This window comes from Rhinatrema bivittatum, chromosome 13, assembly GCF_901001135.1.
Source record: "Rhinatrema bivittatum chromosome 13, aRhiBiv1.1, whole genome shotgun sequence".
NCBI lineage: Eukaryota > Metazoa > Chordata > Amphibia > Gymnophiona > Rhinatrematidae > Rhinatrema > Rhinatrema bivittatum.
The window spans coordinates 39214399-39232412 of record NC_042627.1 but is presented as its reverse complement, the minus strand read 5'-3'; the positions used below and the strand labels follow the sequence as shown (position 1 = coordinate 39232412).

The window sequence follows — 18014 nt, the reverse complement described above, 5'->3', positions numbered from 1 at the left end:
TAACCTTACAGTATGAACTAATTATCTTTTACAGAGAGGTGTTTTCATTAACTCTCCAGTTGGTAATACCATAATACCCATCGGCAGCCGTATTCAAGAGACTGCCGCTCTTTGTTGGGAATATGATCCAGGCAATGGTACAGGGATTCAGATGGGGAAATATCCATATTGTAACCGAACCTTTGTATTACAAGAAGCCATGAATAGAACACATTTTAACGCACGCACAGACGGGCCCATAATCACTGAACACTTACATAATTATACCACATATATGTGCAATTGGCAGATTTCAGGATGTGCAGTGGGAGACACAAGCAGGTGCAGAGAGTATAGAGGGGATGAGGGATTTACCCTTTGTAGTTATGTAGCCCAAATGATAACACAAATTAAAAATACCAATGACATGTCAACTCATCTGTTAGGAAACATTTGGATGTTATGCGGGCGTAGAGCATATATGCGAATTCCCCCCAATTGGACAGGCAGATGCACTCTAGGCTACATCCTCCCCTCATACTATGCAGTCAACAGTTTACCTAAAGCAAGACTCCGTAACAAAAGGGAGGCGATCAAGAGTCCCATAGATAATTACAGGGACTTACACATCCTAGCTAACTGGACGACTGACCTATTTAATCAGACAGTCCATGCATTAAAACTACTCACAACAGAAGTCTCTCAAATGAGAGAGGTAGCATTACAGAACCGCTATGCCTTAGACACCATTTTAGCTTCAAAGGGAGGTGTTTGTGCATTAATTGGATCTCATTGCTGTGTATACATATCAGATTATAAAGCAAACCTCACACATACCATAGAGCAGATAGAAACCATGGTTGCTGATGCACCACTTTCAGACAGAACACCAACTTCTCCATGGGACTGGCTATGGTCCTGGCTCCCTGATATTTCTGGTCTCAAAAGGGTGATTCCTATTATAATGATTGCAATTGTCTTAATTATTTGCCTGTGCTGCTGTATTCAGTGCATACCCAACCTCATATCCATACTGAAACCTTGCTCTCAGCCCAGATACAAAGATGTCTTGTATGCTGCTTAATAGAGAATCATGAGCCCTGCGGTAGTTGGCACACCATGCTGCACCAGCTCTGGGTGATGTGGAGACTCAAGAGCTCTGCGGCAGCTGGCACACCACGCCGACTCAGTTTTTCTCTCCATATCCCCCTTCCCCTATCTCCAGCCCATACGCAAGACATAGCAGGTTTCAGTAGGGGTCTAAAGCATGGATACAGAGATATTCTTATGCTGCTTAAATAAAAACAGAAAAGGTGAGATGTGGGGAATTATGAGCTTTGCCAGCAGGCCATGTCAGGGGTCAACTCTAACTTTCCTTCTCTCTGACCTTTGCACTGAATGCAGCAACACTAGCATATCTTAAATCTCTAGCTTATAATTAACCCTCACTGCCTAAGGAGAGGATACCTGGCTGTCACGTATTTCTCTAGCTTATAATTAACCCTCACTGCCTAGGAGAGGATACCTAGCTGCCACGTATTCAGATGCAGGCAAAAGACAGACACATATATGGTATAAGCTTCAGCAGCCAATGAAATGTTCTGTACACACCCCCTGAGCCAATAGTCTAATGACACGTCTGTATGCTATGGCTAGGAGAGCCAATGATATAATGACATGTCTGTATGCTATGGAGAGGGGAGCCAATGATGTGATGGCACATTGTATGCTATGGATGTATGGACAATAAAAAGGGGACCCACGGGAGTGGACGGCCTTTTTCCTTCTTGCCATGAATCCTGCCTGATGTGTCTTCATTGCTGCAATAGATACGCCTCTCTTTTCAGCTGAAGAAAAATAGCATACATCTTCTCACGGCAGATAACGATACGTGCACTTTGACACCTGATCAGAGGCCAGGCAATGTTAAGAAGCCAGTTATACATGCAAAATCAAGTGCTCACCATGAGAAATGCATATAGAATTGCAGTCAATATTTTCCCCATGAAAAACGTATTTTAGTTGTATTGGCGGGATGCCAAAAGTAGACCCCAAGGAAATTAAATCCCCGAAAATGTATTACAAATATGAGTTTTTGGAGTGTGACACATATAGGGTAAGATTTTCAAAGGTATTTACACGTAAATGTAACTATATTGTAGCAATTTTCAAAAGCCATTTACCCAAGGGCACTTCTGCAAGTAAATCTTATGGACAATGCAATGACATATTGAAGCAATTTTCAAAAGACCACTTACACGGGTAAAGTGCATTTACACGTGTAAAACCCATTTTTTAAATCAGGCCCAAAGTGACCAACATACAAATGGAGCAAAAAAGAAAAAAAAAGAAAAAACACACCACAGATTACAATGGAAGCATAGATACTTTACTCTGCTACCAGGGTCGTGTCTGGGAAATGACTCAGATTTGCTCTCATTTCTATCATAACCTTAAGTTTGTAATTTTGTGTTCTATCACAGATGCTAGTCATTGGTTGAATTCAATTACTTGGTAATTGAATATTTGAATGTTTCAGATTTGTGAGTGGTTTATACAGATTTGCATGGTTGACCTTAATTGGAACAATGTTTAGAGCCAGATGACTCTGCTGCAAAATTTTCTTATCCTGTAATTCATATTAAATTTTCTTTTGCACCTAACTTCTTTAACTGTACCTAAAACATGAGGAGTTATGTACAATAAATGTTAAAAATTTTAACCCATGCCAAATATAGGTTAGTGTTGCAAATTCAAAATGTACCTTAACAATTAGTAGTAATTACATTTTCTACTTCACTAGTGATCACTACATGGTACTACTAGTGCTTGGCATCTGTGATGGAACGCAAAATTACAGACTTAAGGTTATGATAGCAATGAGAGCAAATCTGAATCATTTCCTAGATTTACTACACATATAACCCTGGGAACAGAGTAAAGATATCTATGCTTTCATTGTAATCTGGGGGGGGGGGGGGAGGTATATTAATTTTCTATGAAACATGAGTCAAAAAGCTGAAAGCAAATTGGCATGATTAGCAATGGGGGAAGTAGGATGTTAGAAGAATGTACAGTAGCTGACTATGAGAAAATAGTTTCTGTTTTCTCCTCTACCTGCTCTAAGAAAAATGAGAAGCATTGTATAGGTGTGGAGCCCACTTATGTAGCCCAGATAAGCAGTATCCTATCATTACTGCCAACCCTGCCAGTAGATAGGAGTTTGCAATGCTGCTGATGCCACAGAACACAAAGTTCTACTAACAAATAGTTCATCAGTGATGATATAGTAAATGAATTTATCTTCTGGCTCCACATCTACTTTAATTAAACCCTAATTTCAGGACTTGCTGTGAACAAGTTTTCATGTGAAAGGGACATTGAGAGGAAAAAAAAAACAAAAATAACAGAAGTAGAGTATTCTTACCATGAAGATAAACAGTTGCATACTTTTTCTGGCTTTCCTGTCAAGAAGAGAGGAAAACAACATTTTAAAACTGAGTACAGTCCATGCAAGATGAATATTAAATAACAGAAACAGAAGCAATATATTCTTAACATTGTGAAGATGGATAAATCCATCGAAATTAAAAATGACTTCAAGCGCCCACCCATAAAGCCAAAGAGATGACAGCACAACATTTTTATTAACAATCAGTCCCAAATTTGAACCAAGAATGAAATTGATCTGGATATAGGATTACAGAAAATGTGATCAGTAAATGATATGCAACAGTGAATGATACCTCCTGCAATACTAGGAATATCTTCTATAGAAGAAAACACAAAACATATAAGGGCGGATTTTCAGAAGGCCACACGCATAAAGGCCGGTACATGCATAAGCGCGGGCCTTCCTGAAAGGGGCAGGCTGAGAGGTGTTTTCTGGGTGGGGCGGTCCAGGGGGTGGGGGGAGGGCAGGGCTAGAGGTGCCCGGCATAGCGGCCATTTGCTGCTGGGCTGGGGTATCGCACGCCAGCAGGGTACCAGCGTACGCAACTTGCTCCTGCTCCTTGGCAGGAGCAAAAGGTAAAATAAAACAATTTGGGGTAGCTAGGATAGGGTTAGGGGGAGGGTGGGAAGTTACCTCCCAATCCGCTCCTTAATTGGAGCGGAGGGAACTGGGGAAGGCCCTGATGCGTCGCCATGCATATTTGCAAAATTACGCCGCCTCCCCCCCCCCCCCCCCCTTGTGCACGCCGACCTGGAATTTTATAACATGCGTGCGCCAGCGAGCACATGTTATAAAATCATGCTTCCATGTACGCACGCCGGGTAGCGCATGCACATGGACGCACATGTACTTTTTGAAAATCTACCCCATATTGTGCACAGCCAATACCAATTTTGCAAAGAAAATCAAAAAGTGCAAAACTTAATTCCAAGTAATATTCAAAAGAATAATCTTTGAAAAATAGAAAAGGAGCAGACGTATCAAGAAGGATTGTAGTCAACAGACTGACAAATCCATGTGTATGTGCATTCCCTACATAGTCCAGAAATAGCCACTTTTTATATTAATTTTCCAAACATTTTGCAGTTAAAAAAAACAAAACTTTAAACAGAGTTAGACATCTCTTACAGTGCTCCTTTTTATTTTTCAATACTTGCAATTAAATACCTTTCAAACAGACCTACCATTTGAAACAAAACAGTTAAAAAACAAAACATGGGGAACTTAATATTCCTGTGTCCCTGATGATTTGAACTAAGGGAAGGAGGAGAACACTGATGGGCTTGATTAAATGTATCCCTTCCACTACATTAGCATTCTTGTCTGCAGCTCTTATCCGATGTCCTATTGTCTGTTTCTTTTGAAAACCTCAGAAATTATAAATACCATGGAGACCCTTTTCACTTAAGCATAGATTAGGTAGGGCATGTGGTTTTAGCATTGCAAGCTGGTTTTGTACTAGACAAGAACAAAGTGCCTGTAAAGCGGGTCAGGCTGAGCAATTTATGGTTTTTCCCATTATCTCTCATGAACAACCAAATGGATATTTGGCACACTGATAAGGACTGGGATAAGGAAATTGGCAAAATAATGGGCAGTTTTCAGCAAGACCATAAACACTTGGAAATCACAAATTAGCGTAAAATTGTCACTGTTACCATTAGTACTGTGTCCATACTCCATTGGCAAAACAGAATAAAATAAGATACTCAACAAATGGAGTTCAGAATCAGCAGTTTTGGGGCCAGTAAGTCAACATACCTGACTTGCCCACCAGGATAAGTCTACATTGAATAATACAAGCATGATATGTTCACGCATTAACACCCCACTTATGATCTCGGCAGCAGAGTTTTGGATTCGTGGCAGTGCCCGGATAGAGTAGGTCTACATAGAGAACATTACAATAATCATAGGAGGAGTTTACTAGTGTTTGAACTACTTTAAAATACTAACCCTAATTTACAAAGCTATAAATGGTATAGCACCCCACAGTTTCAATATGGTCTTAAAAATCTATTGTCCCCCTCGGCTACTGCGATCATTATTCCATAATCTGTTATATGTACCTTCTGTCAAATTCATTAGGCTCGCCAAATCTCAAGAATGTTTTTTTCGGCTTAGATGGCCCACTATTATTCTGAAACATGGCTTGCTTCAGAAAAATGATTAAGGTTCAGCCATTTGCTCCTGCCCTTAACAAGTGCTATTAGATTAGGTCATTAATACTTTATTTGGAGAGCCTTTCAGGGAATAAATATTACATTGTTGATTCATCTATAGCCTGTAGAGATGTGAATCGTGTCCTCGATCGTCTTAACGATCGATTTCGGCTGGGAGGGGGAGGGAATCGTATTGTTGCCATTTGGGTGTGTAAACTATCGTGAAAATTGTTAAAATCGTGAGCCGACACACTAAAACCCCCTAAAACCCACCCCCGACCCTTTAAATTAAACCCCCCACCCCCCCGAACCCCCCCCCCCCAAATGCTTTAAATAACCTGGGGATCCAGCGGTGGTCCAGAACGGCGGCGGTCCGGAACGGCCCCCTCAATTGAATCCTGTTGTCTTCAGCCGGCGCCATTTTGCAAAATGGCCGCCGCAAAATGGCGGCGGCCATAGACAAAAACGATTCGATGCAGGAGGTCGTTCCGGACCCCCGCTGGACTTTTGGCAAGTCTTGTGGGGGTCAGGAGGCCCCCCCAAGCTGGCCAAAAGTTCCTGGGAGTCCAGCGGGGTTCAGGAAGCGATTTCTTGCCGCAAATCGTTTTCCGTACGGAAAATGGCGCCGGCAGGAGATCGACTGCAGGAGGTCGTTCAGCGGCGGTCCGGAACCCCCACTGAACGACCTCCTGCAGTCGATCTCCTGCCGGCGCCATTTTCCGTACGGAAAACGATTCGCGGCAAGAAATCGCTTCCTGAACCCCGCTGGACTCCCAGGAACTTTTGGCCAGCTTGGGGGGGCCTCCTGACCCCCACAAGACTTGCCAAAAGTCCAGCAGGGGTCCGGAACGACCTCCTGCGTCGAATCGTTTTTGTCTATGGCCGCCGCCATTTTGCGGCGGCCATTTTGCGAAATGGCGCCGGCTGAAGACAACAGGATTCAATTGAGGGGGCCGTTCCAGACCGCCGCCGTTCTGGACCACCGCTGGATCCCCAGGTTATTTAAAGCATTTGGGGGAGGTTCAGGAGGGTGGGGGATTTAATTTAAAGGGTCGGGGGTGGGTTTTAGGGGGTTTTAGTGTGCCGGTTTTCCTGCCCTCCCCCTTCCCCCGATTTACGATTTTTTAACAATAAATCGGGAGAATTGGTATTGTATCGTGGCCCTAACGATTTTTGACGATTTAAAATATATCGGACGATATTTTAAATCATCAAAAAACGATTCACATCCCTAATAGCCTGTGCTATCACTGGTTTAGCCTTAAAATAGGTGGGACTACGCTCTGGTTTATCATCTACGCTGTTAGGTTATTGCAGGGAGCAGTAAGATTAGTCGAAGAGTAGTCGAAGATATGGCAGCTGGGATTCAATGCCAAGAAATGCAGTCATGTATCGGGGGTTTGATAATCCGAAAGAACTATATGCGTTGGGGGGGGGGGGGGGTGAAAGGCTGATGTGCTTGGAGCAGGAGAGAGACATTGGGGTGATAGTGTCTAACGACCTGAAGTCGACGAAGCAGTGAGACATGGCGATAGCCAAATCCAGAAGAATGCTAGGCTGCATAGAGAGAGGAATATCTAGTAAGAAAAGGGAAGTGATAATCCCCTTATACAGGTCCTTGGTGAGGCCTCACCTGGAGTACTAGGGGTGTGCATTCGTTTTGAACTTAAATGGAAAACGCAACTTTTTTTTTTTTTTAACTTAAAAAAAAGATGAGGCTTAAACGATCGGATTTCCAACGTATTCAACATAGCTATGTTGAATACGTTGGAAATCGCGATTGTTGATCTAAATAAAAATTTAAACCCCTCACCCTCCTTAATCCCCCCCCCCCCAAGACTTACCAAAGCTGGCCAAAAGTTCCGTGAGGGTCCGGGAGCGGACGCGTGGGGAATCACGTGACGTCGGCGCCACGTCGGAGTGACGCGGCGTCACGTGATTCCCCTCGGGTTCGCTCCCGGACCCCTCGTTGGGCTCAAAAGGAACTTTTGGCCAGCTTGGGGGGGCCTCCTGATCCCCAAAAGGGGAGGCCAAACTGGCCCAAAAGGAACTTTTGGCCAGCTTGGGGGGGTCAGGAGGCCCCCCCAAGCTGGCCAAAAGTTCCTTTTGGGCCGAACGAGGGTGCCGGAGTGAACTCGCGGGGAATCACGTGACGCCGCGTCACTCTGACGTGGCGCCGTCACGTGATTCCCTGCGGGGTCGCTTCCGGGATCCTCGTTCGGCCCAAAAGGAACTTTTGGCCAGCTTGGGGGTGTCAGGAGGCCCCCCCAAGCTGGCCAAAAGTTCCTTTTGGGCCAAACGAGGGTGCCGGAGGGAACTCGCGGGGAATCACGTGACGCCGCGTCACTCCGACGTGGCGCCGACGTCACGTGATTCCCCGCGGGGTCGCTTCCGGGATCCTCGTTCGGCCCAAAAGGAACTTTTGGCCAGCTTGGGGGTGTCAGGAGGCCCCCCCAAGCTGGCCAAAAGTTCCTTTTGAGCCCAACGAGGGGTCCGGGAGCGAACCCGAGGGGACACAAACATACGGTAACACATGTTGCCCTACTAAGAGGAGCAATGATCTCAACAGCTGAAGTCTGATATCATAGAACAAAAATGGCTGGAAGGTACAAAATAGTATATTTTCCCAGCTTCAGAGGCCCACTAGACTAAATAAGGATACTTGATGGAATAAGAAAACAGCAGTACAATTGGAACATCTTGTTTTTTCCAAGTTATTGTAAACCTTCCAGTCCACTGCTGGATTTTATTTGTTGTATTGTGTTTTTATGGTATTTGGTGACCATGAGTTTATGTATATTTTACTATGACCTGACTAGAAACTGAGGTTAGAGCAGGATATACAAGGTCCATATTCAAAAGCCATTTAGACGGATAACATAATAGTTATCCGTCTAAATGGCTTACCCAGTTATACTTAGCCCTTATCCTGCTATATTCTAGCTGAAATTTAGCTGGATAAGAAGGGAGCATTCCATGGGCGGGAAAGAGGCATTCCGAGGAGGAGAAGAGTTAGCCGCATAAGTGACTGTGCCGCTGACTATACCCTCCAGTTAGCTAGATATGTTTATGTTTATCCGGCTAACTAGCCGAGCCACACAGTGGCTGAAAATGGACCCTTTGGGGCAGATTTTCAAAGCCCTACGCACACCGGGCCTATTTTCAAAAGGCCCGGCGACACACCTAAAGTCCCGGGACACGTGTAAATCACGGGGCGGGGCAAGGCTGGAGCCTCCAGGCTCAGCAGCCATTTGGTGCTGTGCCCGGGATCGTGGGCTGGCCATTGGCTGGCGCAACCTCACCTGCCCGGAGGCAGGCGCAACTTGTAAAATAAAGGTATGGGGGGGGGGGGGGCGCAGAAGGAAAGTTCCCTCCAAGGCCGATTTCCCCATTCCCTCCAAGGCCGATTTCCCCATTCCCTCCGTGGCCGATTTCGGATCGGCCACGGAGGGAATGGGGAAAGCCATCGGGGCTCCCCTAGGGCTCGGCATGCGCAAGGTGCACTAGTGTGCATCCCCTTGCATGCGCTGACCCCGGATTTTATAACATGCGCGCGGCTGCACACGCATGTTATAAAATCGGGCATACATCTGTGTGCACCGGGTTGCGTGCACAAATGTACGCCCACGCGTACATCTTAAAATCTGGCCCTTTGTGTTTTAAATAAATACATTGTATTTCTGGTTATTACATCCTAGCTAAAAGTAAAATAAAATAAATCTGTTCTGAAGTTCTTGTCTCATCAGTAAGTCACCGAGGTGCCACTTTCATAATGGTAAGATCACCATTTACCATTACTGAAGGCAGGGTATTCTTAAGGTAAATCTACATAGATGCATGCACAGTATAGCAGCAGTTTTCCATGCATGCTTCCTTGCAATTACTGAACTTGGCAGGCATGTTATAAACATGAGGCAGACTTCCACTGTTATAGGATTATTTATCATTGTAGAAAAGTAACAATTAGCCCATAGCTGGTGAGCATTACAACTCCGTTATTTTGCTGTTATTGTCATATATGGCAGTAATACGTCTTTCTGGATGTCAAGGGATGGTAATATACTGCCATTAATCTCACAACTAAGCTTTTTTCCCATAGATATAAAATGAGAAAAAATATTTAGTAAATAGGCCCCCCTTAATGCTAATCCATGCTTGGCAGCATCAGCAAAAGAAGCCACAAGGCAGCACCATTCAGATGTCAGTGCAGAAAGAGCTATGAAAGAGAAGACTGAAAATGACTAACATGTTGGAAGTGATATTTTGTTTAATGAGATTTAATTTAATTAAAAACATCATAGCTAAGAGGAAATGATTTTAAAGTCGCTGAGGACTACTAAAGCTGCTTATTTTTTGCTATGAAAATATTTTTACCGATAACCATTTTCAGCAAAATGTCTTAGTGAAGTTAGCATTTAATTAAAAATAGAACAGAGATTAGAGTGCAAAAATTAAATTTCCTGCATCTTCGCTATACACCTAATTCAATAAACCTGAGTTTCCCAGACCTTTCCAGGGACCCCACCCACTGCCAGTCAAGTTTTCATAGCCCATGAATATGCATGAGATTAATTTGCATATATTGGGTTCACAACAATGTTCCCCCTAAGCTATACATGTGTACAGAGGTTGTGAACCACTCACAAAAGAAATCCCGATATTATTTGCATTATACTGGCTTATAGTGCACAAATTTGAACTTCACTCATAAAAAATTTGCTCAGAAAGATAATTTCTGCACATGCAGCCTTTCCGTTATCTGAGGGAATATTAATTTGCTTTCACTGGAAACCAATCTAATGCATATTCACAATGGAGATCCTGAAAGGAAGCCCTGCAATAAATTCTTCTCTTGATGCTGTTTTCTTCATTCTACATCAGTGGCCGCGCGTATCTTATAAAATCCTGGATCGGTGCACGCAAGGCTGCCGATTTTGGGCAGCCGGCGCGCGCCGAGCCGCGCAGCCTGTCTCCGTTGCCTCCGAGGCCGCTCCGAAATCGGAGCGGCCTCGGAGGGAACTCTCTTTCGCCCTCCCCTCACCTTCCCCTCCCTTCCTCTACCTAACCCACCCCCCCGGCCCTATCTAAAACCCCCCTTACCTTTGTCTGTAGATTTACACCTGCAAGAAGCAGACGTAAATCTACGCGCGCCAGCGGACTGCTGGCGCATCGTGCTCCGACCCGGGGCCTGGTCCGAAGGCCTGGACCACGCCCCCAGGCCGGCGCCACGCCCCCGAAATGCCGCGTCATCGGGTCCCGCCCCCTGACTTGCCCCCGACACGCCCCCTTCCGAAAACCCTGGGACCTACACGCGTCCCGGGGTTCTGCGCGCGCCGGCGGCCTATGGAAAATAGGCGCGCCGGCGCGCAAGGCCCTGTTCGCGTAAATCCAGGCGGATTTACGCGAGCAGGGCTTTGAAAATCCGCCCGTGTGGATATTCTGAAAACCCAGCTGCCTAAAGGTCACTAAGGACAGATTTGGGAAGTACTGTTCTACCTTAGGGATTTGCATCTATCATCAATATTAATTGGCCAGGGAAAGTGAACATGTATTCTAATTGTACTTTTCCCCAGAATGGAGGAGACATTACAAATCCTGATTTGTTTATTTATAGGGTATTATGACATACCAACCATGTAAAGAAAACAAAAACCATGAAACAAGATTAGAGCAGAGGGTATCATGTGAGCTTTCAAGTCCTGTCACAGCCAATGCAGAAAGAAAAGAGGAGACTTATCCAGGACAGCCTGCATTATTATTATTTATTTATTTATTTTATAAAAATTCCTCCAAAAAATAGATTGGAAATTCAATACTAGGTTTGGGACTTTTTAGTGTACTTAAGCGAGACTATATTAAGATTTGAGATTTTAAGCATTTGTTGGTTCAAAATAGGAAGTGCTGATAGTGCCCTCTATTCTCCCCTCAGTTAATGTATTTATTCTCTTTCAAGTTTCTAAACTGGTATAAATTAAATATCTATGAATGCCCAGAAATTAAGGAGACCCGAGTATTATCATTAGCAGGACAATTTTCAAAGCCATTCACCCAGGTAAATAGTGGTTTCCCTGGATAATTCCTGGCCTGTCTGTGCCAAGTATATTTAGCCGGATTAAACATGGGCATTCCCAGGGGTGCGCTGAGGTTGAAGGGAGGAGGAAAGCAGAGTACATTCAATGGATCTTCAAAAGCATGCATACTATTTCCCTCTTTCCAAATAGCAAATAGCAGGTCCAAAGTACGGAGGCACCTTTCATGAGTGTACTATAGGTAAGCTACTTAGGAAAAAGAGAAATTCCCTTCCTCGGAAATTAGCCGCAAGTTTGTGCAGTGATGGTATCTATGCACTTTGCAACTACATAGGGCTAACGAAAAATTGGCCTCAGGGGGTAATTTTGTAACTGCCTGTTATAGATCTACTCCAATTTTCAATGCAAACGAATGCCGGTAAATTTGCTTTGGAATTTATTTCATGAAAAGGTATGTGCACAGAGTTCCATGCAGTGCTTTGTGCGGTGAAAGCTTTGGGGAAAATTGGCAATCATTTTATTTATTTATTTTTATTCTTAGTGTAAGTGCTGCTCTGTGCAGGTTACCCCAGTCAATATGGGTTACCTTTTCTCATCTCCATTATTTAGGCACTAGGCACCCTCTGTGTTTATACCCTGCCCTTTTCAACTCCATTACTGTCCTCATCCTGACTACTTCTGGGAACACATTCCATGCATACACCAGCCTTTCCATGAGGAAAGACTTCCTGATGTTGGTCCTGACGCAACAACCTTGGAGCTTCATCTTATGACCCTCTTGTTCTACAGTTTTCTTTTCATCAAAATAGGTTTGATTCCTGTGAATTATCAATACCTTTCAGGTATTTAAATGTCAGTATCATATTGCCCCTGTCTCTCAAGTGTATACATATTTAGGCCTTCAATCAAGGACTGCTCTGCTTACTCCTCACCCCACCTCCGAATAGAGATGTGCTTTGGGTAAATATTTCGTGTCGGGCTTCGTTTTGGGCCCCCCCCCCTGCAGGAATTTCATTTTTCCCCGCGATTCAGGTTTTTTTTTTCGGGGGCCCCGATTTTCGGGTTAGTGCACACTATCGGGAGTTAGTGTGCTAACTCCCATTAGTGCGCACTAATCTGGCAGACTTAGTGCACACTAACTCAAAATTTAATTTTTTTCTGAAATTTTGGAAAAAATTCAATCATTTTTCAGTTCTCCCGAACAATTCCTAAATTAGGCAATTTCGTTGACATTGCCTAATTTGGGAAAAATGAATGCACATCCCTACCTCGGAATGGCTTTCCCTGATATGCTTAAAGTTATACACACATTGGTCAGATAGTTTTCAAAAGGTCCATTTCTGCAAGTAAAGCACCATTTTACATATAGAAATCTTTGAAAATTGCCCTGTGAATGCATATTTCTTTCTCCAGAGGTGTAGTATGAAGCATTAAAAAACCTGTGAATTAACAAGAGAAGAAAATTGCACCAATAGCCTGAAACACACCTCAGAAATGCATAGTAAGTGTAAATGAATTTTACGTATAGTGTGGGTACCTGTACAGTTCTATCTAACTTGCAATAGTATTTCAACTCTAGGGTCCTGACTCTTTAAGGTTTTTACCCATGGATGCAGAACATGAGAAAAATATTAGTGCAAGCCTGCCCAAACCCTTCCTGGGGACCCCATCATTTTCTGGATATCCACAATGAATATGCACAAGATAAATTTGCAGACATTGGATATCCAGAAAACCCAAAAACCTGTGGGGTTCACCGCTGAACATGGTACTCAATGACTTTTACAAGTGGCATCTATCAAAACATTCCATTTAAAAACAAAAAGAATTACTGCACTAAGTAAATTGGCCTTTTTGAAAGCCTACTGGACCAATTTTATCTCATACTGAGGCAGCTCATGTATAGGTGTGCCAAAGCAATCATACCATCAGAAAGTAACGATACTGGAAAAGCAAATCTGCTCTTCCAAGCACAGCTGCAAGAGATCTCATCATAGGCATAGTTTGGGGGATACGGTGGGGGGGAGGCAGTAACCCCCCCAAATGCTCCAGACTAATGCTGAGTTGGCCCTTTTCCCCCTCCCCTCCCTAGCCTTTGTTCCCAAAAACTAAGCAGACAAAGTTACCTGTGGATTTCATTCTAGCAGTTCTCTGCCCAGGAGGGTTCTCAGAATGAAGAAGATCAAGAAAGAAGAAACCAGCAAAAGAGAGTATAAGTCAGCCTGGAGACATAAAAATCTGTTGAAGAAGATGAATAAGGTGGGGGCCAATGGAGGCAAAGTAGAAGGGTTCAGCGTACTACTATAGTGCTAGTCATACCACCTACTTTTAGACCCAGCAGCCCAGCCACCACTGCCTGGTGGAATATGTTTATCTGCCAACAGATTCGTACAGCATTGATAACATTGCATCTTAAGCAAAACAGTTTCTTATAGAAAGGAATTTGTAAGCTTTGAAATCCCTTCTGAGCTTCTTATGTTTGTGGAGGCCCCAAAAGCCAACAGTTGCTTCAGTTCTCTGAAAGTAACTCTATTGCATGCTGCTGTCCCCAGGACTGTAGGGATATTGAAAGACTCATGTGGAACAGGCATACTGCACTGTTGTGTGGGCGAGAAAGACTCGTTCATAAGACTTAACAGTACTAGTTAAGCACTTCTACATGGTTGTTTCATAATCACATAAGCTAATGTACCCATATAAAAAACGTATAGCTCTCCTTCACACCATACACAATATTAGGAGAGGTATGTGGTGGTCAAATTGACTGGGCTCTGCCATGACAGCCTTGTGTGACTGCATGTGTAGTCGAGGCCCTCGGGATGAGGCTTTGTTGGCTAGATGTGGAAGCGAATGAGCTCTTGTGTGCAGAGTTATGAGGAACGCGTGACGTGAATACTATATGCGATTTGCCTTATGAAAACCCATCTTTGCTACATGGACTCCAGTACAGGCTTTCTGCCTGTAACTCCTCTCAAAGCAGACATGGAACCATGAACTCGGGGAATACGTTTAAGATTCACAGGGTCAGTCACACAAGATATTGGGGCTAAGTCACACACACAGTCACAATCTACTCTTCAAGCTCTACACAATGGATTCTTTGTCACAATGGGGTGGTGGGGGGGGCAGGGGAGAGAATGTCCTCCAGGGGCCCAAGGTGTTAAATGTGTCAATCACAAGTGCATTAAAAAGAAACCGAGGGACACACCTTATTTTTGGTTAAAAGAAATTAATTCTAATTTTTATGAAGATCTTGACACTGGAAATGACTGATTGGGTTATATATTTATTTGCAGAGTTATTAGGAAGCAAAACCTGTCATTTAGCCAACAAGAAGGGCCGATCAAGTTTGAAATGGTAAATAAAAATAAAAGAGGTTTAAAGAACAGTATGGCATTCAAGTGTAGGTACAGTAGAATTTAAAAGCGTGTACTCTGCAGTACAGCAGTTAAAACATGAAAAAAATGAAATCTTGTTTTTGTTTTGTGTCATTTCATTTTAGAAATGTCACAAAAAATATTGTGGATATGTCTTTTGAGACAAATGTACATCCCCAATGCAGTAAAAAATCTGCAATATGATATGATCTACAAAATGTGGACAAAAAAGGTACCGAACTGGAAAGAAGGAGGGCCACCTGAGTCACAGTTCTGTAGTTCGACTTCAGAACAATCTTTACTAACAGTGCATTGTACTAATTATACAGCAAAAAAGATATGGTAAAACAGTATGTTTCAGAAGTCACTGACAAGCAAGAGTCTCTCCACTTGAAACACAAAAGCAGACCAGCATTCCCATGGGCACGAAAATAAATTAATTTTCTGATAATGTTATGTTCATAGTACTGGGATGTACTTAAGACATATAAATCATGTTAGTTGGAGCCTCTCTAAATACAAAAATGTCTCCCTGAATAACAGCCTGCCTACTCCTTGCTAAAATTAGCCAGCTGGCACACAGCCAAGAGAGGTGATGAATAGCTCCCAGCAGCATCTGAATAGATGTAGCATTGTCACAATTCATCTTTAACACTTTGCTACATCTTGTTGAGGTGTTCTGTCTTTCCACCAGTACAAAAGCCCTCCCCTAAGCTCCAGATAAGATTTTTCCTCAAACATTTAACATTCTGTCTGCATCTTAAGCAGTGGGTATGATCTTCAAAGTTCCAGCTTGATTGTTTCTCTGGTCTATAGGGTTTAGTGATGTGTAATCGTTTGAAATGAATGAGTTGAACATAACAATTGAGTCCATTTTTTATTTAGTAAATTGTTTTTTAAATGAATTGACAAGGCTTCTGAAAATGCCCCAAATATTTTTATTTAATTCATTTTGGACACATTGTAGTCTACAGGCAAAGAAAAACTGCACTTTGTTTCCTCTGCAAGTCAGACAGAGAAGCCAGGGTTGGAAGGCACAAGGAAGGAGAAGCACTTTTTTAATCAGCCTATCTTCCTCATTGTTTTAACCTGAAAGTGAAAGCAAAATGTTACTTTGAGCAGTCAACATTTTGTTCAGTCATTTGTCAGTATGTTTTGAGAGAGAGAGAGAGAGATTCTGATTCTGAAGCTCTTCATCACAGTGAAAAAAAATTAGAAAAAAAAAAAAAGGCTGTTGCATCTTTTTATCTACTTGCCAGAGGGGTTGAGGACCAATGAACATGGACAGATTATTCCTGAAGAACCAGAGAAAAGTGCAGGAAAATAACAGTGAACATGAGAAACTCCATGCGAAGCAGGAGGCAGTGGCAGTGGTACTTCTGCATTGACTTAATCAAGATGCAGGCACCAAGTGAAATTTCACTTATCTATGCTACAGAAGTTAGTGGCACAACAGCCAGCCATGACTAGTCTATAGTAACCATGGTAAGTGTGAATTGCAACCTAGGGCATTATGATTGGAAAGACGTGGCACAGATGATATAAGTCCTGAAGCCTTTCAAGGATGCTACAAAAGGATTTCCTGCAGGAGCAGGGACTGAAGTCAGAGGTATTGTGCTCATGGACTCCTTCCAGTTGCAACTGGAATATTGTCTCAAACCTTCACCCAGTTAGAGCCTTACATGTTAGCCATGGTGTGTGATCCACAAGTAAAAGGAAGTATCACCTTCTGATCTGGTCCTACAGTCTAATTCAGTGGTTCTTAACCAAATCCTTGGAACATACTGTCAGTTTGCTATTCAAGATAGTCACAATGAAGATGCATGAGATATATTTGCATGCAGTACTTCCATTGTCTTAGTAATTCTGGTTTACTGCTCTTGCAAAGAGAAAATATCCCTGGTTTGTCTGTTTTTCTTTAGAAGGAATTTTCTTATCTAAACAGCTATGCCACAAATCTCTAATAAAAAATGGATGTGGGGAAGACCAGACAATGCAAAAGAAGATAAAGAGAATGCCAGAGCAGATAAAGAAATCCCACAGAGCAGAATGACATAAGCTCCTAAACAAACAAGAAGAAAAAACAAACAGTAAGAGAAGCAAGATAAGCATATCGCAAAGAGAATTTGCTACACAGCAGCCTGTCTAGAAAAAAAATTTCTGTGAACAAACTGAAAAGTGAAAATAGCTAAACAATGTCTGAAAATGCTACAAATCATATTGAAATGCTGGATTCCAGTAATTATTAACATGATGACGATTCTTCTAAAACCTAAGGGACTTTGGATAGTCATAGAATCTGACCCACCTGATATAACAGCTACACAGGAAGTAAAAAATGCCTGGAAGAAAAATGATCAGGAGTCTGCATGGAGCAATCTCCAGGGACTGATGAAAAGGAAAAGATGACAAGAGGTTTAAAGACTTTTCCAGAGACCAAGATGGAACTAAAAAATCTAGGAGAGCTAAATTGAATCTTAGGCATTGACAGAGAGAGAACTACAGACAAAAAACAATTGTTAGTCAGTCAAAAGAATGATATTGAAGAAATTCTAAAAAAAAAAAAAAATTGGCATGATTGACTGTAAGCCAGTATAAACACCCACTGAGCTAAACCAGGGGTGCTCAAACTAGTCCTTGTAGTTCCTCTCCAGCCAGTCAGGTTTTCAGGATCTCTTTAATTAATATACATGAGATTTATATGCATGCATTACCTCCTAAGTATGCAAATATTTCTCATGCATATTCATTAGGGATATCTGAAAACCAGACTGGCTGGTGGGGGGAATCCATGGACCAATATGAGCACCTCTGAGTTAAACCATAAAGAAAATAAAGATATACAAAGAAGAAATCATTCAGATGTTGCATACAAAAGTCTTATTGGAAGTTTGATGTATCTTGTAGTCAACAAGACCAGATATTACATTTGCAGTTCATTTTTGAGACATTTCAATACTTGCTATATGACTGAATACTGAAAGATGGCCGAACATATTCTCAGATTTATAAA

General features: G+C 42.7%; 1 protein-coding gene across 1 annotated transcript in view; it reads right to left on the bottom strand.

Moving 5' to 3' along the window:
• Positions 1–18014, bottom strand: part of THSD4 (thrombospondin type 1 domain containing 4) — a 1544828-nt gene that overhangs the window by 1487444 nt on the left and 39370 nt on the right. Inside the window, 1 exon segment of the mRNA XM_029575745.1 lies at positions 3407–3443. The gene's annotated coding sequence lies outside the window, so the exon portion shown is untranslated.